Raw genomic sequence first — 6,931 nt, forward strand, 5'->3', positions numbered from 1 at the left:
TGGGTGTACGCATCCCTTTTAGCTAGGAGACATTCCCGAATGCTTTTGGTGAGCCATGGGGGCTTTTGCGCCCTCCTGTCCCCTTTGATCCGTGTTGAGATTACCTCCCTTTGGGCTTGGAGGATCGTCTCTTTAAGGAGCGACCACTCTTCTTGAACACTTGGCTCCTCTCCCCTCCGGGACCTCAGTGCCTCCCTGACTGTTCTCCTTAGCTCATTGAAGTCCACCCTCCTGAAATCTAGGGCTGCCACCTTGCACTGGATGGTGAATTCCAGCAAGCGATGATTGCTGTGACCCAGGTGGTCAAGCATCTGCAGCCCCCTCACCAGGTCGTCACCTGTGGCCAGAACCAGGACGAGGTCCAACAAGGCATCTCCCTGGTGGGGCTGTGCACCTCCTGGGTTAGATGGAGGTCCTGCATTCTGGCTAGGAACCTACGTGAGCAGTCAGACCTGGCTGTCTGCTCTTCCCAGCAGATGTCAGGAAAGTTCAGGTCACCCATGATGACCACATCCTTTGACCTAACTACCTCCGTGAGCTGACTTAAGAATTCCTGGTCTAGCTCTTCCCCTTGGTTGGGTGGTGTATAGTAGACCCCCACCGTTAAGTCTTCTTTCCCTCGACTTCCTTGTATTCTAACCCAGAGCACTTCAATGTGCCCCTCCTCTGATTCTGTGCTACTTGATGAGGATGTCTTTTCCTCCTTAATGTAGAGCACCACACCCCCGCCTTTCGTCTCTGTCCTGTCCCTCCTGTACAGCCTGTAGCCCTTGATATTCACTGCCCAGTCATGAGTTGGGTTCCACCATGTTTCAGTGAGCCCCACTATGTCTGGGTTGGTGTCAGCTAGCAGGAACGTAAGTTCCTCCTGTTTGTTACCCATACTACGAGTGTTTGTTTAGAGCCATTTGAGGCCTCCTGAGGATGTGTGCACTTGCCCCCTATTCTCAGCATTGCCCTGGCCCGTGTTGCTTACCTGTGTATATGTTCCACTTGTCGGTCTAGGCTGGGCTGTACTTGTGGGTGCTGCTTGGTTTAGTGGTCCAAGGCTTCCTCCGCCCTCATCTTCCCCTTCCCCCAACAAGCCTAGTTTAAAGCTCGCCGGAGGAGATCCGCCAACCTAGAAGAGAACACACGCTTACCTTTAGGGGAAAGGTGGAGCCCATCCCATCCAAGCATGTCTCTTGTCATGATGTGTGGGTCGTTGTCAAGGAAGCCAAAGCCCGCCTCAAGACACCATTCCCGAAGCTGCCAGTTGGTCTCTGTGATGCACGTCTCATGCTGTCTTCCACGTCGGCTCACTGGTAGGACAGAAGAGAATACCACCTGTGCACCTGTCTCCTCAGCCCACATCCCAGAGCATGGTATTCTGCCATCAGGTGATCAGGGCTTCTCCTGGCCGCATCATTAGTACCCACATGGATTAGGACCATGGGGTAGGAAATGGTGGGCTGGATCATGGCCTGGATCATCCCCTTCACGTCCTGAACCTTTGCTCTGGGCAGGCAGTAGACCTGGCAACAGATGGGGCCCTCTGTACCTCTCAGGATGGAGTCGCCTATGATGATCACTCGACGCTTTCTTCTTCAGGACTGCTTAGCTCCTTTGGCCTGTTCAGAGCGTGGAGAGTGTGGAGTTGCCTCCTCTCCTTCCTTCTCCTCAAGTACGAGGCCCTGGCAACACTGGTTCTCCAGCCGGACTGGAGGAACTGGTACTGCTGTGTTGCGAGGAGCCCTGGTTCTGGAAGTAACCGTCTGCCACTGTGCAGTGGAAGGCATGTCCTGAGGTGCTTCTTTCTTGGGTGTGTGGCCCTGCAGGGAAAGGAAATAACCATCAGTTTCGTCCTCCTCCTCCTCCCTGATTCCCCTCAGCCTGTTTGACATGACTTAAAGCACATTAATAAACATACAGATGCACCCAATGTCTACATGTGCATCCCTATTAGGCCACAGTAAACTAATAAAAATCACCATAGGATAGTACTTGTAAACTCAAGTACTGTCCTACAGTGGCATTATTTAGTGCACTTCAAAGTGCGTGGAAGATGTTGACGTGACTGGCTGGGGCACAAGGGTGCTTCAGCATGAGGGCTGCCTGCTGCATAGCCCCAGACTGGAGCACACTCATGCCTCAGCCAGCCTTCCCACAGAATGTTGAGCTGGGTCAGAGCAGACCCAGGCTGGCAGGCAGACTTCCCCAGACCCACTGTCAGCCGAGGATGCTCCAACCCGGCTCAGTGTGTTGCAGTCTCGGGCATGTGTAAGTGCTGCACCCAGGAGCAATAAACTCTAGTGCTGCAACACTTTCAGGTGCCAGGGTTGCAGGCAACCCCATCATCTGAGCTGACTGGGAGTGCCCCTCAGTGATGGAATAATCTAGGGTCTGCACCCTTCATCAGCCAGAACTGCACCGGGGTTTATTACATTGCACTAGGAGTACAAGTAGACACTCCCAGTGAGCAAAATTGTAGGCTTGATTTGGTTCTGAAGTTGAGGATCGGAAAATAAAGCTAACACTAAGAGAAAAGAAGCAAAGATGAAGCAATGGAAAGAGAAAGAGAAGAAAAAAATCTGAGAATTACAGAGGAATCTACTAAAGTGACAGCTAAGGGGGTGGGAAGGTTGGGAATTCTGTGACTGTTGTTGTGCTGGAGAGACCTGGCACTTCTACACAACACTGAGTAAGCCATGTTTTCAGTTTGAGCAAATTAACTTTGCACTTTGCTAAGGTAATCCTAGAATATTGCTTCCACTGCTGATGTGGGAAGGAGGAATGGTGCCAAGTGGAACAATTTTCTTCCCTTCCCATGGAGCATAACTAGAAAAAGGAATCCTTTATGAAACTGAATGGAGAAGGTTTTGGGGTATCTTTTTGAAATCACTCACAATATGCCTCTTAGTCCTTGGCATTCATGGCAAACTTCTTTCAAGAGCTTTAGACTGATTTGGAGATTATATGTTTCAGCGCTTAGACCTATGAGCAACCTAGGGATAATCAGTTTAATTAACAAAAAAGCACCAGGCAGTCCAATGGATCATTGTTTTACCCATGCCAGCGACCTCATTCCAAGGAACTAGTAATATACACATGCTCTAAGAACAAGTTTTCCTTTAATTGCTTTCAGGTTGGTTCTTCTTCTTGTTACTTCTAATAGGACAGAAAAGGGCTGTTTTGAAGTCTGTTGCCATTTAGCCCGTCACTTCCTTTTTACAAATTTAAAATAGCTCTGCTTGGGAGAAATATGCTCGCCTAACAGAGAACAAGGGGCAATACTCAGTAAAGACTCTATGAAGGAGCCATGTGAGACAAGTCTCCATTTTAATCTCTAAGACTAAATACAGATAGTCAGAAAGCCCGAGGTTGAATCAATTCAGTCTTTGCAGGTTAATGTAAGCTGCAAAGATTAAACTGAGAAACAACTAGATACACGTTTACACAGCAGCAGGACTCTGCAGGGTTGCTCATCACTACTTCTTCCTGCTTCCAGGTGTCCCTTGGGATTTGTAGCTCGCAGTCGCAGCCAACAGTAACTTTCAGTAAGTTGGGCAGGGCAGGGCAACCCGGGGGAAGTGGGGTATAACTCCCCTCCCTGGTCCCTGCCCCCAGCCAGAGTTTGTCTGGGGGAGGGCAGTCCCTGCCTCTCCCCTACCCCCACCCTTCTTTGCTGGAGCAGGCAGCACGGCTCAGCCCAAGGCTGAAAAGCATTCTGGGATGCTGACGGACTCTGCTTTAACTTAAATCAGGAAGAGGTCTGGGACATAAGTTTCATAAACCTGTTTGACCCAAATCAGTTAAGTCTGATACTACATTCAACCAGGTTTATCTTAAACCAGTTTCAGCCATTTTGAAACTGGTTTATGTGCACTGAACTTCTCTTCTGTTACAGCTTTAAACCAGTTTCTGATAAATTTAACTGCAACTTCTGTCATTAAAGGCCAGCTGGACAGTTTTACCAGATCTTTTTATCAAGGAAGAGAACTTTCTACTTTCCACTGTTATTATCAGGACTCAAATCTGGTATATTTTGCTGTTCCTGAGCATTAGGCTGGCTCGGAAATCCTTGAAATAAATGCCTATGCTGCTGGCTGAGGTGAAGTGCTTGACACCTGTAGTACTTAATTGTGGAAGAACAGTTGTTTCAGTCCCATTTGCTGGATTGATGCTATCAGGGAGACGCTTGATTGTATATTACAAAGTATTAATAAAATTGCTTTACATTTAATAGTAATAGGGGGTTAGGAGTGCCCCAGGGTGGGACTTGAATGGGTCAAGGACCTTAAATAGATACAATATTAGCCAAACCATGGAGAAGTCTGTTTAGTGAAAGATTTTTTCGCTCATCTGCTGTGACAGCACATTTGTTGGAATTCCTGACTCAGTAAAGAGAGAATTGTTGTTCTCTATTTAAAAAAAAATAACTGGGGCGTTGGATGTGCTGTAGATGAAGTTCATGAACTTGCTTTACTGTTAGCACTGGTTTATTATTCAGTTGTTCAACAAGTCCCCAAATGAAATGGCTCTATAGCATGTTTGAATGCTAATTTTCCATCTTGCATGCTGCGTTAATCCAGTTTTACAGATGATGTGATAATCAGTCCGTTTAAGATGGGACTGGGTCCAAGTGGAATGCATTCTTGTGTGGTAGGCAAACAGGGCCAGAAGGAAGCTGTTTGCCTCTTTTAGACCCCAGAATACAAGTAAACATTGTCATAATCTAAATCAGACCCTTCTTTTTAAAGTGGTATTAAATAAGAGGTAGGTCTAGAAACCAGATTAGTGCTGATAATTCTTTGCACTTTTACAGGGCAGGTTTTCTCCATACAGATACATTTCATATCATACAATCATTTGATTAAAAAGAACAGAAGCAGTCTTGGGTTCTGGGCCCGGAAAGCAGAGCTCCCTCCGCCCAGCTGAATGCCCTAAACCACTAGGCTACAAACAAGCCTCCTGTGAAGCTCTCTCTTTCTGGGCTCCTGAATTCTACATCCCTTTCTATATAGTGGCATAGCTTCAAAAGGAGGGATGGGGAATGCACGTAGCTGGCCTAGTCTACATGTCATGGACAAGGGCATTTTCCTAGGAGATAAGATGTGGGTATTAAACATAGGCTCTCTTCTATTTTTGCACAAATAAAGTGCTATGGGCAGGCACACGGGCACAGGCCCTTGACTGGAGTGCAGTGGAGTTGCCCCAAAGGCATGTGCTCCAACCAGGGAGCAATATAGGCCTGTTCCATGGCTCTTTACCCCCAAGAAACCTTAAGGGAACTCCCTGTCCCTGTCCAATATGTCGGAGCATCTACAGCACTTTCCAGTTCCAGAGTTGCAGGCAACCCTGTCACCTGAGCTGCCTAGGAGTGCCCCTCAGCAACAAGGGCTTATTCAGGGTCTGTACCCCTCATCAGCCCCTGTCACCACCACTTGAACTGGAAGTAAGAGTGAAGGAGCTATCTGAAGGAGCTCTCTGCAGTAGCTGATGGGGGTGCACAGACCCCACCATCAACCTCTAGCGCCTTTACCCTTGCCACCTAACCAGGACAGTTGCCAGGTACCCTATGGGGCAGAGGCAGCTGTGGTTGCTATCCCCTCCTCTACCCTGCAGGGACCAGAGTTGTTCTGGGCACCTATCCAGACATTGGGACTTGTAAAATACACTCATGTGACCTAGCCTTGAGGAGCAGCTCCCTAGTGCTGGGCTTCCCATGCACCCTTTGAAATACATGGCACAATCAGTTCAGTTTGAAGTGGGAAGCCAGGGGCCAGTGCTTCGTGCAGGATGCCCTGGGGTGGTGGCAAGGGCTGATCTTGCAGAGGGAAGGTGTTGCCCCATGGTCAGTCCCTGCTGCCACTGCAGCTGCCCTGTCTCCATTACCTGCCAGCAGGCCTTGCCTACAGCACAGAGTTAGGCACTTAAGCTCTTAGGGATGTGGGTTTTGGGGAACTATGTAGATACACCTTTCTACTTAGTGTTTCCTGGCAGCTGGTTTGAGGGATTCTGAGGTGCCCAGTGCTCCCCACGCTCAGGTGCTCAACACTGGGTTCTGGATTCCACTCTAAGGGCCAGATGCTAAAAGCTAAGTGTTATGGCACCTAACTGGTAGCCCCCTAGGTACTTTATTGGATCTAGCCCCAAGAGATTAGTTCAGGGTGACACAGTGAGTTAGGCAAAGTTGCTGTTGGAATTCAGCACCCAGACCTGCACAAATCCATAAGACCACTGTTGTCTCGGACCTAATGCAACAATAAATTCAAAGTTGTGTGAGGCGAGACATAAGCATATCAACGTATAGTTCTCTCATCTATTATTTGCTAATCTAATCTGATAACACTTAAAATATATATGATGCATAAAAGAACAGACAAAAGTATCATTTAATCATGTTACCTGAATAACAAAGACAAAGTCTGTCACATTCTATCAGAGTTTTTTTCATCTACCTTTGTTATAAAAAACTAGGGCTGTGCGAAGCTTTGGTTGCTGATTTGATTTGGTGGAGATTCAGCCCGATTCAATGGCCAAATCTACGAATCCAAATTGAATCAGGAAAGACCCTTTAATCTCTCTGAATCAAATCAGAACCCTTTGAATCGATTCGGAGAGATTCAATGATTTGGACATAGAAAAAACATTTAAAGCTGTGTCTACATACCTAAAGCTACCAGGTGCAGCTCGTGAATGCTGAGATGCTGGGGCGGATGGAGCATCCCACAGGAGTGCAGGGGGGGCTCCCGGAATTGGACCAGAAGTACCCCTGCATCCCCCAGCTTGGCGACTGGTTCTCCTGGCATCTAGGGTCCCCCCATGGCTGATCACCAAGCCAGGGGGACGGGGTCCCCCTTGCGCTCCCTAATGGACCCATAAGTGGACCGGAAGTACTTCCACACCAGAATTACTTCTGGGTCTGCCGCTGAGTGTGCTGGAGATACTT

At 48.1% G+C, this 6,931-nt stretch overlaps 1 protein-coding gene across 6 annotated transcripts in view; it reads left to right on the top strand.

Annotated features, from left to right (window-relative positions):
* Nucleotides 1–6,931, top strand: part of NHSL1 (NHS like 1) — a 227,253-nt gene that overhangs the window by 158,982 nt on the left and 61,340 nt on the right. The window lies entirely within an intron of this gene.

This window comes from Gavialis gangeticus, unplaced genomic scaffold (assembly GCF_001723915.1).
Source record: "Gavialis gangeticus isolate Ggan-Ray unplaced genomic scaffold, GavGan_comp1, whole genome shotgun sequence".
Taxonomy (NCBI): Eukaryota; Metazoa; Chordata; order Crocodylia; family Gavialidae; genus Gavialis; species Gavialis gangeticus.